The 19,905-nt window shown below is 37.9% G+C and overlaps 1 long non-coding RNA gene across 1 annotated transcript; it reads right to left on the bottom strand.

The window, feature by feature from the left end:
* Positions 1 to 89: 89 nt before the first annotated feature.
* LOC121521377 lies at positions 90 to 5,941 on the bottom strand. The gene is made up of 3 exons (XR_005992849.1): positions 3,648 to 5,941; positions 3,390 to 3,542; positions 90 to 3,078 (listed from the first exon to the last, which is right to left on the bottom strand). It is a non-coding gene; the product is annotated as an uncharacterized LOC121521377 (long non-coding RNA).
* Positions 5,942 to 19,905: the final 13,964 nt, after the last annotated feature.

Genomic DNA, 19,905 nt, shown 5'->3' with positions numbered 1-19,905 from the left:
ATTTATTTGCTCTTGGTTTTTGGTCTGAAATGATCAAGCAGAAATTGGATAAATGGTTGAATATTTTAACATTTAATTATAGGCCACAGTAAAAATAATGACATTTCATCACATTATTAAAGATAAGATAAACCTTTATTAATCCTCCACTGGGGTAAATTTGATTAGGACAACAGCTCAAAGTAGAGGGAAAGATAACCAGCAAATATTTAACAAAAACAAAATATAAACTAGGAATGTTTGTAACACTTGCATTCTTTAATAAAGAAATCAACACAAAAAAACCAAAGGGGAAAATGTGCCAACAATACTTCAATACCATATGAAAAAAGTGATAGAATAGTCTGGTCAAGACCAGATTTGAAGAAAACTGAATGGTACTGGTTTGAATGAGGGAAAAAATATCCAGGTAACATTACACATCCTAATAGTATCAATAATTTAACATGTTGAGGAGCAAAGACTTTTGGATAGCTGGCTCTAACATCTGTTGGATAGTGTTCACATAAGCTACATATTTGTACAGACATAAAGCCATAATCACATTTATGTAAGCTCTTAAATATACTGTACATGAGTTAAAACAGAAGAGAACTTGTAGTTTCTAGTGTCAACAAACATTAAGAAAACATGAGATCATCAGCCAAGAAGTAAATCCACCTGCACAACACCATGCACAGTTTAGAAAAATAGTGCATGTTTTGTTCTTTGTAGGACATTTATGAAGGGAACAGACTGTATTTTTTGCAATACTTTAATCTAGCTAGATAACTATCGAGTATGGGGCCTGCCCATGTGGGGTCCCACATGCGAGTGTTGGCCCTGCCAACAGCTCTGATTCAGAGGGAAGAGAAAGAGAACCGGCAAACAAGTGCCTGTTTCAATGATTCTCTCTGATTTGTTGCAGGGGGGCATGAGTTTATATACAGTGTGACAAAAAAGGCAAGTTTTACACATAGCAGGGTACTCTGTCCAGAGTTACAGGCAATAAAAGATATGACATGATACATGATCTCATCAGGTTTGAGTTACCCTTTGTTCATTACATGAGAACTTCCTGAATTATACAGCTAATTACAAATTGCAAAGTCATGCAGACTAATCAGAAATAATGTCACAAACAATGTGTACCTTATACCACTCCACCCTTTTGATTCTTCTAGAATCATAAAAGAAACATTTTAACTTTACAAACCCAGGGAACCTCACAGTCGTTGATGGACCTGACGGCCGTCACCCGAACCTGCTCAGAACCCAGGTCCCTAATCAACTTAAAATCTAGAGTGGAGAAATCAGGATGAAAAGGGTGGATAAATCTAGGGCTGCAAAGATTAGTCGCCATAATCGTTTATGTCGACTCTAAAAATTAGTCGACACGGAAATTCAATTGTTTCGTATTATTGTTTTGATATTGGTAAAATCAAATACTGGCCGGTAAAAACTCATCTGTACTTGCAGTTCATTACTCAAAGAAAAGAGCCAGCCTCACACCAGAACATGACATGTTCATGTTCCTGCACTGCAATTTAAAGAAATTCTAATCTATTGTTCAGTCACTTGGGCTGGAAGTTTGATTTGTTTACATTAAGCCTTATTTGTACTTTTGGACTTTGGATGGGCAGTTTGCTTTATTAGTTTTTATAGACATAGCAGTCACTTTAAAGAAAGCCATCCTTTAGTTATTTGTAACCTGCAAGGCAGGTAAAAGATACTGTAGCAAAAACTGATCATGCCATTTAAGAAGAAGCTGAAATCCTGTTTTATTTTGTTAACTCAATAAGATTTTCTGTTTGCATTTGAGCTTTTAAAACATAAATGCTGGTTCAGTAAATTTGATGAAATATTTGTAAGTAGGGCTGTCAAATGATCAACATTTTTATTTGGGATTAATCTCATAATCCCTGCAGTTAACTGCAATTAATCACATCATGTTTAATCACATTAATTACAATTTAAATTCCAGGTGAAGGTAAAGTAAACATTTGATAATGTAAGGTGCAGATGACTGAGCTGTCTGAGTTTTTAAAAGGGAAGTAAAAAAAAAAAAAAAGAGGATCAGTGATCCACGTATTTTTCATAACTGTGGCTGTAGGTAGACGAAGCGGCTGAGCCAAAGTGTAATGAAAGAGACAGTTCTGAGATTACTCTGGATTAAAATAATAATGCAGTAATTACTTGCAATTAATCTCAAAAACCCTGGTAATAAGTTGTTACAACAGTCCTATCTGACAATTTAAAACAACATTGCCCTCAGGAAGGAAAAAAACAGAATTTATGCGGCCCTGTTGGTAACCAAAGTTGCCTGTCCCTGGCTTGAATGATCTCGTACCCTTTAAAGGGACGGTGTAACAGTCTTGGGCTGAAGGGGCTGCTCAGGCCCTAACAGTGTTATGCAGAGGGTGAGAGGGGTTGTCCATGATGGATGCCAGCTTGGCCAACATCCTCCTTAGAGTCCAGGGAACAGTCCAGGACACACCTGCCCCTCCTGACGAGTTTAGACTTTTTCTGTGCTCCCTCCTCCACAGCCAACCACTGCATAAAGGAGAGCAGACACCATCACACTATCGTAAATTGTCCGTAACAAGAGTCCAGCACGCTCCGAAGGACCTCTGTCTCCTCAGCAGGTGCAGGTGTGACCAGTCCAGCACCCAGGTATCTGTACATCTCCACCCTCTTAATGTCCAGTCTCTGCCTGTACTCCACTGGAGCAGTCAAAGAACATGACCCTCACAGGACTGCTGGGGTTCTCCAGGTGAACCAGGGACCTGTGCAGCAGGTAGACGACGGCGTTGTCTACCCTGATGTCTGGCTGGTAGGTAAGCTGCAGGGGGTCCAGGCTCAAGCTCACCAGGGGACAGGTGTGCCAAGGTTGATCTCCTCCATGGACTTCATCAGATGAAAGGCGAGGGTCTGAAGTGGTTCACCTCCCTGAGGTGCAACGTCTTCAGGACTGGAACCATGCAGGAAATCTTCTACAAATTCAGGATCCTCTCCAGACTCAGGCTCAGGTTGAAGATGACCAGAAGCCTCTTGCAGTTTGCACAGTCCTTCAGGAGTCAGGGCTGATACTGGCAGGACCTGTAAAAGAATGGAAATTGTAGATTTATGGATCCCTTTAAGAGTTCCATTTAGTATTCAGTTTCCCAAGTGATGATTGAAATCAGTACTTTCATAAAAGATTAAAAACATTAAAAGAGAAGGTTAAAACGTTTTTATCTGGTTTGGGGGGTAAAGTAATGGAAAATTACACTCAGCTTTCTTAAGATTTAGTCAAAATCTCAAAAAACAGCAGTACGCCAACATTTCCCACCAAGAGTGCAACCTCACAACATTAAGAATAACAGTTGAGGCCTAAAAATACGACTTAAAAAGCAGAATGTGATGCTCACCTGCAAGCACTTGTTGCTGTCGGATCTACGTCAGAGCAGCTCTGGCCTCCAATGGCTTCAGGTATCCGGTGGTTAGTTGACAACTCAATCTGAATTCTGGCTCAGCATCCCATCGGAGATGGAGGGCATCAAGGTCTTCTTATAGGATGAACACTGGGTAAGAGGAGAAGAAATAAGTTCAGTTGTAGGCAAGGGTTCACACACTCTTGACACCCGTGAAACATGACATGAGTGTGTTAAATCCCAACTTCCTCTTACCTTCCGCTATGGTCCCCAGCATGAGGATGCCTGGCTCAACTTCTCATGTGGATGGAGGAACCAAAGACCATCTCCTTGTAGATGCCATGATTTAAAACAGCAGGAGCGCGTCCCTGAAATTTTTGCCAAAATGCCCAATTCTGCAGCACTGGGCATTTTGGCAACTTCTTAAGACCAACAGAGAGAGAGAGATACAAATACACAAAGGACTGCAAACACAACCATTACAGTACACACATAAACAAGACAAGTTATCAGTATATGCAATGGCTTCTGGGTCTTATCGTAGTCTTCATCATCATTTCGTTATCTTCAGATTGCTGGGTGGCTGTGTAGGAGCGATCAAAACAAGGTCTGATGCTTTGTTGGTTGTCACAATTCTTCCTCAGTGTTAGGCTGTAGTTCCTTCCAGAGCACCTTGTGAATGTTGTCGTTGCTGTTCTATAGTTTCCTTGAAAAACGTGCCAATGATGTGATATTGTCCTTAGAGCAATGTGAATTTTGTTGTTCCATTGTTGGTCCATATTTCCTTGAAAGCTCTTTGAGAATATTGTTTTGTTTTTCGTTGTTCCATAGTTGGTCCATACTTCCTTGAAGGCACTTTGAGAATATTGTTTTGCTGTTGTTTCATTGTTTCCTTAAAGTATTTTACCCACATGACTGATGTCAGCACTTTGAATTTTGTTGTTCAGTTGTTGGTTTCTTTTGGAAGAACATTGTTATCCTTTGATTCTTTCTATAATTGTGTTTAACACATTTTATGTTTTGTACTGGTTTTTTGGTTATATGAAATACAGCTTTTTTCATTGATATTGAACACACTCTTTGAACCTTGAAAAGTTTGTCTTTGTTTTTTCATTAAGAACAGATTTTTTGAGTATTTCATTTGAATTTAGTTTAAATTGATTGAGGAATTTTCTATTTTGCGGTTTTGCTTTTTCGTTTTCTTGTTATTTATTGTGGTTGTTGTAAGTGATGAACCATGCAGCATGTATGAACTGAATAAACTTGACTCCCCTGGTGATGGTGACCTACCTGCTGCAGGATAGAAGTGTAGCAAAAGGCCAGGGGAACCCCCTGAAGGATGGAGGTGAACCCTCCTAGCAAAAGAACGCGCTGTAGGGTGGAGGTAAACTCACAGGTCAAGGAACCCCCTGAGGGGCACAGGTGGACAAACAGGTCAAGGAAACCTCTAAAGAGAGGTAGTGGACCAACAGGCCACGAAACCCTCTGAAGAGTGGGAGTGGACCAACAGGTCACATGAACCATCAACCTGGACACCAACACAAGACCAGCCAGTGAGGTCCTCTGATTGTGGGTCAAAGTAAAGATCAGTCAGGTTGTTAATTCTAATTCACAGCTAAACACTAAAAACATTGCCATATGCAGAGTGAAATGACGGGCCCATTTCCCGCATGAATGCTTGTTAACAGTACTACCATTAGCAGAGTCAAATAAAAGGAACCGGAGGCCAAAGGAACCAATTTATAGGGTGGAGGAGAGCCCGGGGGCCGAAGGAAACCTTTTAGGATGGAGGGGGACCTGGAAGCCAGAGGAACCCTTTTTAGGGTAGAGGACGACCCGGAGGCCGGAGGAACACAGTGTAGGAGGGAGGGGGACTTGGAAGCCGGAGGAACTTTCTGTAAGGTAGGAGAGGACCCGGAGGCCGGAGGAAACCCTTTTTTTGGTGAAGGAGGACCCGGAGGCCAAAGGCACCCCTTTTTGGGTGGAGGAGGACCCGGAGGGCGGAGGCACCCCTTTTTGGGTGGATGAGGACCCGGAGGCCGAAGGAACCCCTTTTTGGGTGGAGGAGGACCCGGAGGCCGGAGCAACCCTTTTTGGGTGGATGAGGACCTGGAAGCCGGAGGAACCCTTTTTGGGTGGAGGAGGACCCGAAGGCCAAAGGCACCCCTTTATGGGGGGATGAGGACCCGGACGCCAGAGGAAACCTTTTTGGGTGGAGGAGGACCCGGAGGCCGGAGGAACTTTCTAGGCTAGGAGGTGAGCCCTGAGGCCAGAGCAACCCTTTTTGGGTGGAGGAGGACGCGGAGGGCAGAGGCACCCCTTTTTGGGTGGATGAGGACCCGGAGGCCAGAGGAACCCCTTTTTGGGTGGAGGAGGACCCGGAAGGCGGAGGAACCCCTTTTTGGGTGGAGGAGGACCTGGAAGGCGGAGGAACCCTTTTTGGGTGGAGGAGGACCCGAAGGCCAAAGGCACACCTTTTTGGGTGGATGAGGACCCGGAGGCCAGAGGAAACCTTTTTGGGTGGAGGAGGACCCGGAGGCCGGAGGAAACATTTTTGGGTGGAGGAGGACCCGGAGGCCGGAGCAATCCTTTTTGGGTGGAGGAGGACCCGGAGGCCGGAGCAATCCTTTTTGGGTGGAGGAGGACCTGGAAGGCGGAGGAACCCTTTTTGGGGGGAGGAGGACCCGAAGGCCAAAGGCACCCCTTTTTGGGTGGATGAGGACCCGGAGGCCAGAGGAACCCTTTCTGGGTGGAGGAGGACCCGGAGGCCAGAGGAAACCTTTTTGGGTGGAGGAGGACCCGGAGGCCGGAGCAATCCTTTTTGGGTGAAGGAGGACCCGGAGGCCGGAGGAACCCTTTCTGGGTGGAGGAGGACCCGGAGGCTGGAGCAATCCTTTTTGGGTGGAGGAGGACCCGGAGGCCAGAGCAACCCGTTTTGGGTGGAGGAGGACCCGGAGGCTGGAGCAACCATTTTTGGGTGGCTTATTGCCATCATTAATGCATGTTTTCTATTACCATTAACAGTGGAAAATAAAAAGGATCATTATGAGCATGAATGCATGTTTTAGATTACCATTAGCAGTGTAAAATAAAGAGGCTCATTGTGAGCATGAATGCATGTTTTATATTACCATTAGCAGTGGAAATAAAAGGCTCATTGTGAGCATGAATGCATGTTGTATATGAAAATTAGCAGTGTAAAATAAAAGGCTCAGTGCCATCAATAATGCATGTTTTATGTTACCATTAGCAGTGTAAAATAAAAAGGCTCATAGCGGGCATGAATGCATGTTTTAGTTTACCATTAGCAGTAGAAAATAAGAGGCTAATTGCGAGCATGAATGCATGTTTTAGTTTACCATTAACAGTGGCAAATAAGAAGCCAATTGCAAGCTTGAATGCATGTTTTATATTACCATTAGCAGTGGAAAAGAAAAAGGCTCATTGTGAGCATGAATGCATGTTTTATATTACCATTAGCAGTGGAAATAAAAGGCTCATTGTGAGCATGAATGCATGTTTTAGTTTACCATTAGCAGTAGAAAATAAGAGGCTAATTGCGAGCATGAATGCATGTTTTATATTACCATTAGCAGTGGAAAATAAAAGGCTCATTGTCATCATTAATGCATGTTTTATATTACCATTAGCAGTGGAAAAAAAGAGGCTCATTGCCATCATTAACGCATGTTTTAGTTTACCATTAGCAGTGGAAAATAAAAAGGCTCATTGCGAGCATGAATGCATGTTTTATATTACCATTAGCAGTGGAAAATAAAAGGCTCATTGCGAGCATGAATGCATGTTTTACTTTACCATAAGCAGTAGAAAATAAGAGGCTAACTGCGAGCATGAATGCATTGTTTGTATTACCATTAGCAGTGGAAAATAAAAGGGCTCATTTTCAGCATGAATGTGTGTTTTATATTACCATTAGCAGCTGAAAATAAAAGGGCTCATTGTGAGCATGAATGTGTGTTTTATATTACCATTAGCAGTGGAAAATAAGAGGCTAACTGCGAGCATAAATGCATGTTTTAGTTTACCATTAGCAGTGGAAAATAAAAAGGCTAAATGCCATCATTAACGCATGTTTTATATTACCATTAGCAGTAGAAAATAAGAGGCTAACTGCGAGCATAAATGCATGTTTTAGTTTACCATTAGCGATGGAAAATAAAAAGGCTCAATGCGAGCAGGAATACATGTTTTTGATTATCATTAGCAGTGAAAAAAAAAGGCTCATTGCGGGCATGAATACATGTTTTATATTACCCTTAGCAGTGGAAATAAAAAGGATCATTATGAGCATGATTACATGTTTTATATTACCATTAGCAGTGGAAATAAAAAGGCTCAGTGCGAGCATTAATACATGTTTTATATTACCCTTAGCAGTGGAAATAAAAAGGCTCATTACGAGCATGAATGCATGTTTTATATTACCATTAGCAGTGTGAAAGAAAAGGCTCATTGCCATCATTAACGCATGTTTTAGTTTACCATTAGCAGTGGAAAATAAAAAGGCTCATTGCGAGCATGAATGCATGTTTTATATTACCCATTGCAGTAGAAAATAAGAGGCTTACTGCGAGCATGAATGCATTGTTTGTATTACCATTAGCAGTAGAAAAAAAAAGGCTCATTGCCAGCATGAATGCATGTTTTATATTACGATTAGCAGTGGAAAATAAAAGGCTCATTGTCATCATTAATGCATGTTTTATATTACCATTAGCAGTGGAAAATAAAAGGGCTCATCGTGAGCATGAATGCATGTTTTAAATTACCCTTAGCAGTGGAAATAAAAGGCTCAATATGAGTATGAATGCATGTTATATATTACCATTAGCAGTAGAAAATAAAAGGCTAAATGCCATCATTAACGCATGTTTTATATTACCATTAGCAGTAGAAAATAAGAGGCTAACTGCGAGCATAAATGCATGTTTTAGTTTACCATTAGCAGTGAAAAAAAAAGGCTCATTGCGGGCATGAATACATGTTTTATATTACCCTTAGCAGTGGAAATAAAAAGGCTAATTGTGAGCATGAATGCATGTTTTATATTACCAATAGCAGTGGAAAATAAAAGGCTCATTGCGAGCACGAATGCTTGTTTTATATTACCATTAGCAGTAGAAAATAAGAGGCTAATTGTGAGCATGAATGCATGTTTTATATTACCATTAGCAGTGGAAAATAAAAAGGCTCATTGCCATCATTAATGCATGTTGTATATGAAAATTAGCAGTGTAAAAAAAAAGGCTCATTGCGAGCATGAATGCATGTTTTATATTACCATTAGCAGTGGAAAATAAAAAGGCTCATTGCCATCATTAATGCATGTTGTATATGAAAATTAGCAGTGTAAAAAAAAAGGCTCATTGCGAGCACGAATGCATGTTTTAGTTTACCATTAACAGTGGCAAATAAGAAGCTAATTGCAAGCTTGAATGCATGTTTTATATTACCATTAGCAGTGTGAAAGAAAAGGCTCATTGCCATCATTAACGCATGTTTTATATTACCATTAGCAGTAGAAAATAAGAGGCTAACTCCGAGCATAAATGCATGTTTTAGTTTACCATTAACAGTGGAAAATAAAAAGGCTCATTGCGAGCATGAATGCATGTTTTATATTACCATTAGCAGTAGAAAATAAGAGGCTAACTCCGAGCATAAATGCATGTTTTAGTTTACCATTAACAGTGGAAAATAAAAAGGCTCATTGCGAGCATGAATGCATGTTTTATATTACCATTAGCAGTAGAAAATAAGAGGCTAACTCCAAGCATAAATGCATGTTTTAGTTTACCATTAACAGTGGCAAATAAGAAGCCAATTGCAAGCTTGAATGCATGTTTTATATTACCATTAGCAGTGGAAAATAAAAAGGCTCATTATGAGCATGAATGCATGTTTTATTTTACCTTTTGCAGTGTGAAATAAATTGCTCATTGCGATCATTAACGCATGTTTTATATTACCATTAGCAGTAGAAAAACTCATGCGAGCATAAATGCATGTTTTAGTTTACCATTAGCAGTGGAAAACAAAAAGGCTCAATGCGAGCAGGAATACATGTTTTTGATTACCATTAGCAGTGTAAAAAAAGGCTCATTGCGGGCATTAATACATGTTTTATATTACCCTTAGCAGTGGAAATAAAAAGGATCATTATGAGCATGAATGCATGTTTTATATTACCATTAGCAGTGTGAAAGAAAAGGCTCATTGCCATCATTAACGCATGTTTTAGTTTACCATTAGCAGTGAAAAAAAAAGGCTCATTGCGGGCATGAATACATGTTTTATATTACCATTAGCAGTAGAAAATAAGAGGCTAACTCCGAGCATAAATGCATGTTTTAGTTTACCATTAACAGTGGCAAATAAGAAGCTAATTGCAAGCTTGAATGCATGTTTTATATTACCATTAGCAGTGTGAAAGAAAAGGCTCATTGCCATCATTAACGCATGTTTTATATTACCATTAGCAGTAGAAAATAAGAGGCTAACTCCGAGCATAAATGCATGTTTTAGTTTACCATTAACAGTGGAAAATAAAAAGGCTCATTGCGAGCATGAATGCATGTTTTATATTACCATTAGCAGTAGAAAATAAGAGGCTAACTCCGAGCATAAATGCATGTTTTAGTTTACCATTAACAGTGGAAAATAAAAAGGCTCATTGCGAGCATGAATGCATGTTTTATATTACCATTAGCAGTAGAAAATAAGAGGCTAACTCCAAGCATAAATGCATGTTTTAGTTTACCATTAACAGTGGCAAATAAGAAGCCAATTGCAAGCTTGAATGCATGTTTTATATTACCATTAGCAGCTGAAAATAAGAGGCTAACTGCGAGCACGAATGCTTGTTTTATATTACCATTAGCAGTGGAAAATAAAAGGCTAAATGCCATCATTAACGCATGTTTTATATTACCATTAGCAGTAGAAAATAAGAGGCTAACTGCGAGCATAAATGCATGTTTTAGTTTACCATTAGCAGTGGAAAACAAAAAGGCTCAATGCGAGCAGGAATACATGTTTTTGATTACCATTAGCAGTGTAAAAAAAGGCTCATTGCGGGCATTAATACATGTTTTATATTACCCTTAGCAGTGGAAATAAAAAGGATCATTATGAGCATGAATGCATGTTTTATATTACCATTAGCAGTGTGAAAGAAAAGGCTCATTGCCATCATTAACGCATGTTTTAGTTTACCATTAGCAGTGAAAAAAAAAGGCTCATTGCGGGCATGAATACATGTTTTATATTACCCTTAGCAGTGGAAATAAAAAGGCTAATTGTGAGCATGAATGCATGTTTTATATTACCAATAGCAGTGGAAAATAAAAGGCTCATTGCGAGCACGAATGCTTGTTTTATATTACCATTAGCAGTAGAAAATAAGAGGCTAATTGTGAGCATGAATGCATGTTTTATATTACCATTAGCAGTGGAAAATAAAAAGGCTCATTGCCATCATTAATGCATGTTGTATATGAAAATTAGCAGTGTAAAAAAAAAGGCTCATTGCGAGCATGAATGCATGTTTTATATTACCATTAGCAGTGGAAAAAAAGGCTCAGTGCCATCATTAACTCATGTTTTAGTTTACCATTAGCAGTGGAAAATAAGAAGCTAATTGCAAGCTTGAATGCATGTTTTATATTACCATTAGCAGTGTGAAAGAAAAGGCTCATTGCCATCATTAACGCATGTTTTATATTACCATTAGCAGTAGAAAATAAGAGGCTAACTCCGAGCATAAATGCATGTTTTAGTTTACCATTAACAGTGGAAAATAAAAAGGCTCATTGCGAGCATGAATGCATGTTTTATATTACCATTAGCAGTAGAAAATAAGAGGCTAACTCCAAGCATAAATGCATGTTTTAGTTTACCATTAACAGTGGCAAATAAGAAGCCAATTGCAAGCTTGAATGCATGTTTTATATTACCATTAGCAGCTGAAAATAAGAGGCTAACTCCAAGCATAAATGCATGTTTTATATTACCATTAACAGTGGCAAATAAAAGGCCAAATGCCATCATTGAATGCATGTTTTATATTACCATTAGCAGCTGAAAATAAGAGGCTAACTCAGCACGAATGCTTGTTTTATATTACCATTAGCAGTGGAAAACAAAAAGGCTCAATGCCAGCAGGAATACATGTTTTATATTACCATTAGCAGTGTAAAATAAGAGGCTAACTGCGAGCATTAAATGCATGTTTTATATTACCATTAGCAGTGGAAATAAAAGGATCATTATGAGCATGAATGCATGTTTTATATTACCATTAGCAGTGTGAAAGAAAAGGCTCATTGCCATCATTAACGCATGTTTTAGTTTACCATTAGCAGTGGAAAATAAAAAGGCTCATTGCGAGCATGAATGCATGTTTTATATTACCCATTGCAGTAGAAAATAAGAGGCTTACTGCGAGCATGAATGCATTGTTTGTATTACCATTAGCAGTAGAAAAAAAAAGGCTCATTGCCAGCATGAATGCATGTTTTATATTACCATTAGCAGTGTGAAAGAAAAGGCTCATTGCCATCATTAACGCATGTTTTAGTTTACCATTAGCAGTGGAAAATAAAAAGGCTCATTGCGAGCATGAATGCATGTTTTATATTACCCATTGCAGTAGAAAATAAGAGGCTTACTGCGAGCATGAATGCATTGTTTGTATTACCATTAGCAGTAGAAAAAAAAAGGCTCATTGCCAGCATGAATGCATGTTTTATATTACCATTAGCAGTGTGAAAGAAAAGGCTCATTGCCATCATTAACCCATGTTTTATATTACCATTAGCAGTGGAAAATAAAAGGGCTCATCGTGAGCATGAATGCATGTTTTAAATTACCCTTAGCAGTGGAAATAAAAGGCTCAATATGAGTATGAATGCATGTTATATATTACCATTAGCAGTGGAAAATAAGAGAGGCTCATTGCGAGCACGAATGCTTGTTTTATATTACCATTAGCAGTGGAAAATAAAAGGCTAAATGCCATCATTAACGCATGTTTTATATTACCATTAGCAGTAGAAAATAAGAGGCTAACTGAGCATAAATGCATGTTTTAGTTTACCATTAGCAGTGGAAAATAAAAAGGCTCAATGCGAGCAGGAATACATGTTTTTGATTATCATTAGCAGTGAAAAAAAAAGGCTCATTGTGGGCATGAATACATGTTTTATATTACCCTTAGCAGTGGAAATAAAAAGGATCATTATGAGCATGATTACATGTTTTATATTACCAATAGCAGTGGAAAATAAAAGGCTAACTCCGAGCATAAATGCATGTTTTAGTTTACCAATAGCAGTGGAAAATAAAAAGGCTCATTGCCATCATTAATGCATGTTGTATATGAAAATTAGCAGTGTAAAAAAAAAGGCTCATTGCGAGCATGAATGCATGTTTTATATTACCATTAGCAGTGTAAAATAAAAGGCTCATTGCCATCATTAACGCATGTTTTATATTACCATTAGCAGTAGAAAATAAGAGGCTAACTCCGAGCATAAATGCATGTTTTAGTTTACCATTAACAGTGGCAAATAAAAAGGCTCATTGCGAGCATGAATGCATGTTTTATATTACCATTAGCAGTAGAAAATAAGAGGCTAATTGCGAGCATGAATACATGTTTTATATTACCATTAGCAGTAGAAAATAAGAGGCTAATTGCGAGCATGAATGCATGTTTTATATTACCATTAGCAGTAGAAAATAAGAGGCTAATTGCGAGCATGAATACATGTTTTATATTACCATTAGCAGTAGAAAATAAGAGGCTAATTGCGAGCATGAATACATGTTTTATATTACCATTAGCAGTAGAAAATAAGAGGCTAATTGCGAGCATGAATACATGTTTTATATTACCATTAGCAGTAGAAAATAAGAGGCTAACTCCGAGCATAAATGCATGTTTTAGTTTACCATTAACAGTGGCAAATAAGAAGCCAATTGCAAGCTTGAATGCATGTTTTATATTACCATTAGCAGCTGAAAATAAGAGGCTAACTGCGAGCATGAATGAATGTTTTATATTACCATTAGCAGTGGAAAATAAGAGGCTAACTGCGAGCATGAATGAATGTTTTAGTTTACCATTAGCAGTGGAAAATAAAAAGGCTCATTGCCATCATTAATGCTTGTTGTATATGAAAATTAGCAGTGTAAAATAAAAGGCTCATTGTGAGCATGAATGCATGTTTTATATTACCATTAGCAGCAGAAAATAAAAGGCTCATTGCGAGCATGAATGCATGTTTTATATTACCATTAGCAGTAGAAAATAAGAGGCTAATTGTGAGCATGAATGCATGTTTTATATTACCATTAGCAGTGGAAAATAAAAAGGCTCATTGCCATCATTAATGCATGTTGTATATGAAAATTAGCAGTGTAAAAAAAAAGGCTCATTGCGAGCATGAATGCATGTTTTATATTACCATTAGCAGTGGAAAATAAAAGGCTAACTGCGAGCACGAATGCATGTTTTAGTTTACCATTAACAGTGGCAAATAAGAAGCTAATTGCAAGCTTGAATGCATGTTTTATATTACCATTAGCAGTGTGAAAGAAAAGGCTCATTGCCATCATTAACGCATGTTTTATATTACCATTAGCAGTGGAAAATAAAAGGCTAACTCCGAGCATAAATGCATGTTTTAGTTTACCATTAACAGTGGAAAATAAAAAGGCTCATTGCGAGCATGAATGCATGTTTTATATTACCATTAGCAGTAGAAAATAAGAGGCTAATTGCGAGCATGAATACATGTTTTATATTACCATTAGCAGTAGAAAATAAGAGGCTAATTGCGAGCATGAATGCATGTTTTATATTACCATTAGCAGTAGAAAATAAGAGGCTAATTGCGAGCATGAATACATGTTTTATATTACCATTAGCAGTAAAAAATAAGAGGCTAACTCCGAGCATAAATGCATGTTTTAGTTTACCATTAACAGTGGCAAATAAGAAGCCAATTGCAAGCTTGAATGCATGTTTTATATTACCATTAGCAGCTGAAAATAAGAGGCTAACTGCGAGCATGAATGAATGTTTTAGTTTACCATTAGCAGTGGAAAATAAAAAGGCTCATTGCCATCATTAATGCTTGTTGTATATGAAAATTAGCAGTGTAAAATAAAAGGCTCATTGCGAGCATGAATGCATGTTTTATATTACCATTAGCAGTGTAAAATAAAAGGCTCATTGTGAGCATGAATGCATGTTTTATATTACCATTAGCAGTGTAAAATAAAAGGCTCATTGCGAGCATGAATGCATGTTTTATATTACCATTAGCAGTGTAAAATAAAAGGCTCATTGCGAGCATGAATGCATGTTTTATATTACCATTAGCAGTGTAAAATAAAAGGCTCATCGTGAGTATGAATGCATGTTTTGTATTACCATTAGCAGTAGAAAATAAGAAGCCAATTGCAAGCTTGAATGCATGTTTTATATTACCATTAGCAGTGAAAAATAAAAGGCTCAATATGAGTATGAATGCATGTTTTATATTACCAATAGCAGTGGAAAATTAAAAGGCTCATTGCCATCATTAATGGATGTTTTGTATTAACATTAGCAGTAGAAAATAAGAGGCTAATTGCGAGCATGAATGAATGTTTTAGTTTACCATTAGCAGTGGAAAATAAAAGGCTAAATGCCATCATTAATGCATGTTTTAGTTTACCATTAACAGTGGCAAATAAGAAGCCAATTGCAAGCTTGAATGCATGTTTTATATTACCATTAGCAGTGGAAATAATAAGGCTCATTGCCATCATTAATGCATGTTGTATATGAAAATTAGCAGTGTAAAATAAAAGGCTCATTGCGAGCATGAATGCATGTTTTATATTACCATTAGCAGTGGAAAATAAGAAGCCAATTGCAAGCTTGAATGCATGTTTTATATTACCATTAGCAGTGGAAAAATAAAAGGGCTCATTGTGAGCATGAATACATGTTTTATATTACCATTAGCAGTGGAAAATAAAAGGCTCATTGCCATCATTAATGCATGTTTTATATTACCATTAGCAGTGTGAAATAAAAGGCACATAGCCAGTAGGACTGCTTATATTGTTATTATTAGCAAAAGAAAAGATAAAAGCAGTTCAAACTTTAACAGGATGTTGAAAAGGTAAAAGTTAAAGTTCACCAACCCACCATTACCTGGTCTTGGACATCTCAGCGTTGATGGTCAGGTCCAGGTGTGGCCTTGGTTCATCACTGCGTCCTTACAAATGCAAATGTTGTCCACTTCTTTAAAATCAGCAGAAGTTCAATGTATTTGATCCCGTCATAAATGTTAAAAATTGTTTATGTTGCACGGAACGCTTTTTTAAAGTTGTTTTTTTTTTTATGTAAATTTTGCTGTATTGATCACGTTTTATTAACTGGGTTTAGGCAGTTGGGTACACTCTACTTGGGGGAGTTTGTTTCTGTCTTTTGTTCCAGCACCATTTTGACAACGTTTTATTGTTTCAGCAGCGTTTTATTGTCCTGGGAGCGTTTTAGTTTGTTTTTGTTTCTTTTTTTTACCTCCTAAGCTTTCCCTGTAGCCAATAAAAAAGCGGGACTTACCTGAGGCTGGTCAGGACACTGATGAAGAGGGCTGTGACCTACCTGTGAATGCTGGTGTAGCTGAGGATACCTTCCTGGAGATGAAGTCTCTGTCCATGTTCAGGCTGAATTTGATGGGAGTCAGGAATAACTCTGAAGACCGACGCTTTGCCTCTGATGACTGTTGTCTCTAAATAAAGAAAAAAAACATTTATTTTGGACCCACAATCCATCAAAATAGTTTAAAAAAAAAGAAAACGCTTATGTCCATTCTATTCAGTGCTAACATCTGCAGCATTTGCTAATATGTAGGCTTGTGCATCAAGGCACAGTGCCAAGTACTAAAAGCATATTGGAAAGATGGATGCATTTATTCATTCTCAGAGTGCAAAGGTTTTTCTCTGACATTTGCCAAAAATATCTAATTGAATTATTATTCCGGTTAAGAATTAAATATGTTTATTACAGATTAACTTTAACATTGGTTCCCTTTATCCCCCCCTTATTATGGGCCGCCTTGATTTTCTTTTACCTGTAAGATTGGCATAGAAAAATGACTAATGAATTTTGATATAATCAGTATTATTAGTTGAGCTTATTTTTAACCTTCATCCTCCATATTCCCTTCAAATGATTGTGCCCCCACATACATGTCAACCTTCAAGGGGGTCAACACCCCCTATTTGAAAAAGCATTTTTAAAAAGTTTGAACACTTTTGTTTCAAGCAGAAATTCTACAATTTGTACCAAATGTAGAAAAAAATTTAATTATAATCAATGGTATGTTCTTGGGTTATGTTTAGGTTACCAGTATTAGCTGGATTTACCACTGCTTCTTTTTTGTTGCGAGCTGGTGCTTTGTTTTATTTGTGCCTTTGCTTTTATCAAATACTGTTTTTTTTAAGTGCTGTACAAATAAAGTTACTATAAAACGGCGTTTATAGGTTCACTGTGTCATCACATGTCACTGTTGTTAAACTTAAACCTCAAAAGTTTTACATTTTCAAGATAAAATAAAGTCCTAAAGCTAGCTAGTCCTCACTAGACAGCAGGAGAAATTTCTATTTAAAGAATTTAAACAGGTAAGTACGACGGAGTATTAGAGCCACGCAAAGAGAAAGAAAAACAGAATTATCATCATTATTTTTTATGACATTAGGAGAATAAAGTCGTAATATAACGAGAAAAAAAAATATTAGAAGAAAGAAAGTCTGCCGGGGCGCCGCCTCCGTTAAAATGAGCAATGTTGAGCATGCCGCGAAGAGATATATATTCTTTCATTTTTTATTTTTTTCTCTTCATGTGGCCCTAATACTCCGCCGTAGATAAGATTTTAAACAGACAGGTAAAGGAAGGCTAAGCTCTGAAGCCTAATCTGACTGCAGCTGTTTCCTCACAACTATCAACCACAAAATACGGACAAGAACAGCAGGTGGGAAAATAACGAGCAATTACCTGCAGTACAGCAGACGTGATCCGTCGTCGTCTTCTTCCTCTGTGGTGTTTTAGGGTAGCTTGCATCCATGAAGTTGCATTACTGCCACACGTTTCTCATCCTCTCACCATCTCATCTCCATCTTTCATATTCTGTCGTCCAGCAGTCACAGAACAGCTCCTTCCTACTTTCCTCTCTGCTCTTACTCACTCATCGTTGTTTTCCTCTCCTGTACCTTTTTGTTGCAAGCTACCCGCACGTGTGCTGTTGCTTCCGGCTCCACACAGTTCTCACCTGTTCAGGCCGCAGCGGCGCTCTTTTATATCCTGTTGCTCCTCCCACCGGAAGTTTTTAATCCTATTTTTGGTCAAAAAACGGATTTTCTCTTTATTTGAACACAGTTTAAACTTTTAAACCCCCGCGAATTCTGCAGCGTAATTTTTTACACCTTTTATTTATCCTTCTAGTTAAAGACAAAGTCATACTTGAGGAGAAAAACGCAACAAAAAAACAAACCAGCATTTGTGTTCAAACCGGAAGCCATCATTGTGCGCCTTCTTGCCTATTTTGGGGCTGTACCTCACATCAGCTGCCTAAGACTGAGAGCTAAAGTAATGCATTAGAGCTGAATGATTAACTGATTAAATAATTAACTTTAAAGTGAAATAAAGTTAGCTAGATGACTTATGACAATAACATTGTTTATTTGGAAACTTTCTTCTTTCTCTGTGATGCCTTTTACATCCAATCTTTTTTAACTGACGGCGATGGAGTCATCCCTCTCTCCTGTGAACAAAATGGCCGTTAGGCAAAACGTTGTTAAAAAGCTATCTTAGACAGATATTAATCCACTTCACAACAACGTTAGGGGGATTGGCTCTGAACGTGTTGTTATCCTAGCCAAATACGACTAAAAAAAAACTGTTAAACTTTCCCATGAAATGTTATTCCACGCAATATTGTGTCCTCTGTGCATCTATTAGTGCCCTACGCAGCACAGGAGTGAGGCATCTTCCCCAGGAATGCCTCCGGCAAAATGGCAGCGGCGTTGACGTACGGCCAGTTAGGGGTCTACATGTATTATGTCTATGCTCTCACCGGTACAGGTAGGCTAGGTGTTAGCTGCCTCCGTTTTGTCCATTTACTTTGCTTTATTGGCGCTGTGACCGCAGATTTTACATCCCTGTGGGGATGTCGATGGAAATAGACTATCAGCACATAATATCATTGTTGCTTTTGGTCATTTCTTTCTTTTTGGGGTTTATTACTAATTTCTTTTGGGGTTTATTTGTGATTTTTCCTTTTTAAGGTCTATTTCTGAATTATTTTGGGGTTTGGTAGTTTCTTCTATTAATTATCTGATTTGTTTGGGATATTATGTACTAAGTTGTTGGCATTAAGGGATATTTCTTTGAATTAACCTTAAACTTAAATCTTTTTGTAAATTGTTGGGAATATTTTGATTTACTTTGGTTCTTTGGTTTTCCGTATTAGTTGAGATGATTGGTTATTCTCCTTAATTAAGATTATTTTGTTAATCTCTGATTATTTAGTTATTCTTTCTAACTCATTGAGTAATTGGGTTTTGGACAACTGTTTTTGTGCATACTGTTTATTTGGCCCATCTAATTTGCTTTTGTTTGTCCTTTCAGAGCTTAGAGCCAAGGGTGGAGGAGTTGGTGTCCTGGGTGGTGGTGTGCTTGGCACGAGCTTCTGGGGTTATTTTATTATTTTTATTTTGGGATACCCCTTTCACAGCCCCTTCTCACCCCTGGTAAGCCTGGTTGGCCTCATTTTCTCAGCGGTGCGGGAGGGGGCGCAGTCCAAAGGGCCCCGCCCTTGCCTGACAATTTTTAGGATAGCAGATATATGCAGACCCAGATTTTTTCCCACTGCAGTGCAGAGGTATTAGGGCTGAACGATTTGCAAAAATAATCTAATTGCAATTTCTTCCTACAATATTGCGATTGCGATTTGAAATGCGGTTATTTAGGTTCCTCAGTTTTTCTGTTGTTTAACAAACATAAGCAAGAAATCATTCTATATTATAACAAGTACAATATTAGATGCGTTTTAACTACGGCTAAATTTAGAAAAAATATATCTGTCTGTGATTTTGGCTACTAAAGCAAATTTGATATCAATTGCTTTATTGAAGAGGATGATCATTTCTCATATTCTTTTCATTTTGATGAAGAAAAATAAATGCATGAGCAAGAAAAGTAATATATAAAAAATAAAATGAAATAAAAGAGATACTTGAAGGTTTTAATAATGTATAAAGTAGTGATACTCAATGTGTGGCTCTAGAGCCACATGTTGCTCTTTTATGTCTTAATTTTAAATAATATTCCCCCAGAAAACCTTAAAAAAGAGAAACTTTTTTGCACTTTTTCACCCATTTCTTCACTTTTCACTCATTTGAGCTACCTTTTGCCATTGAGAACCACTTTTTT

Source organism: Cheilinus undulatus, linkage group 14 (assembly GCF_018320785.1).
Source record: "Cheilinus undulatus linkage group 14, ASM1832078v1, whole genome shotgun sequence".
Classification (NCBI taxonomy): Eukaryota; Metazoa; Chordata; class Actinopteri; order Labriformes; family Labridae; genus Cheilinus; species Cheilinus undulatus.
Note: the sequence above shows the minus strand (reverse complement) of the source record. Positions and strands in the feature narration are given on the sequence as shown.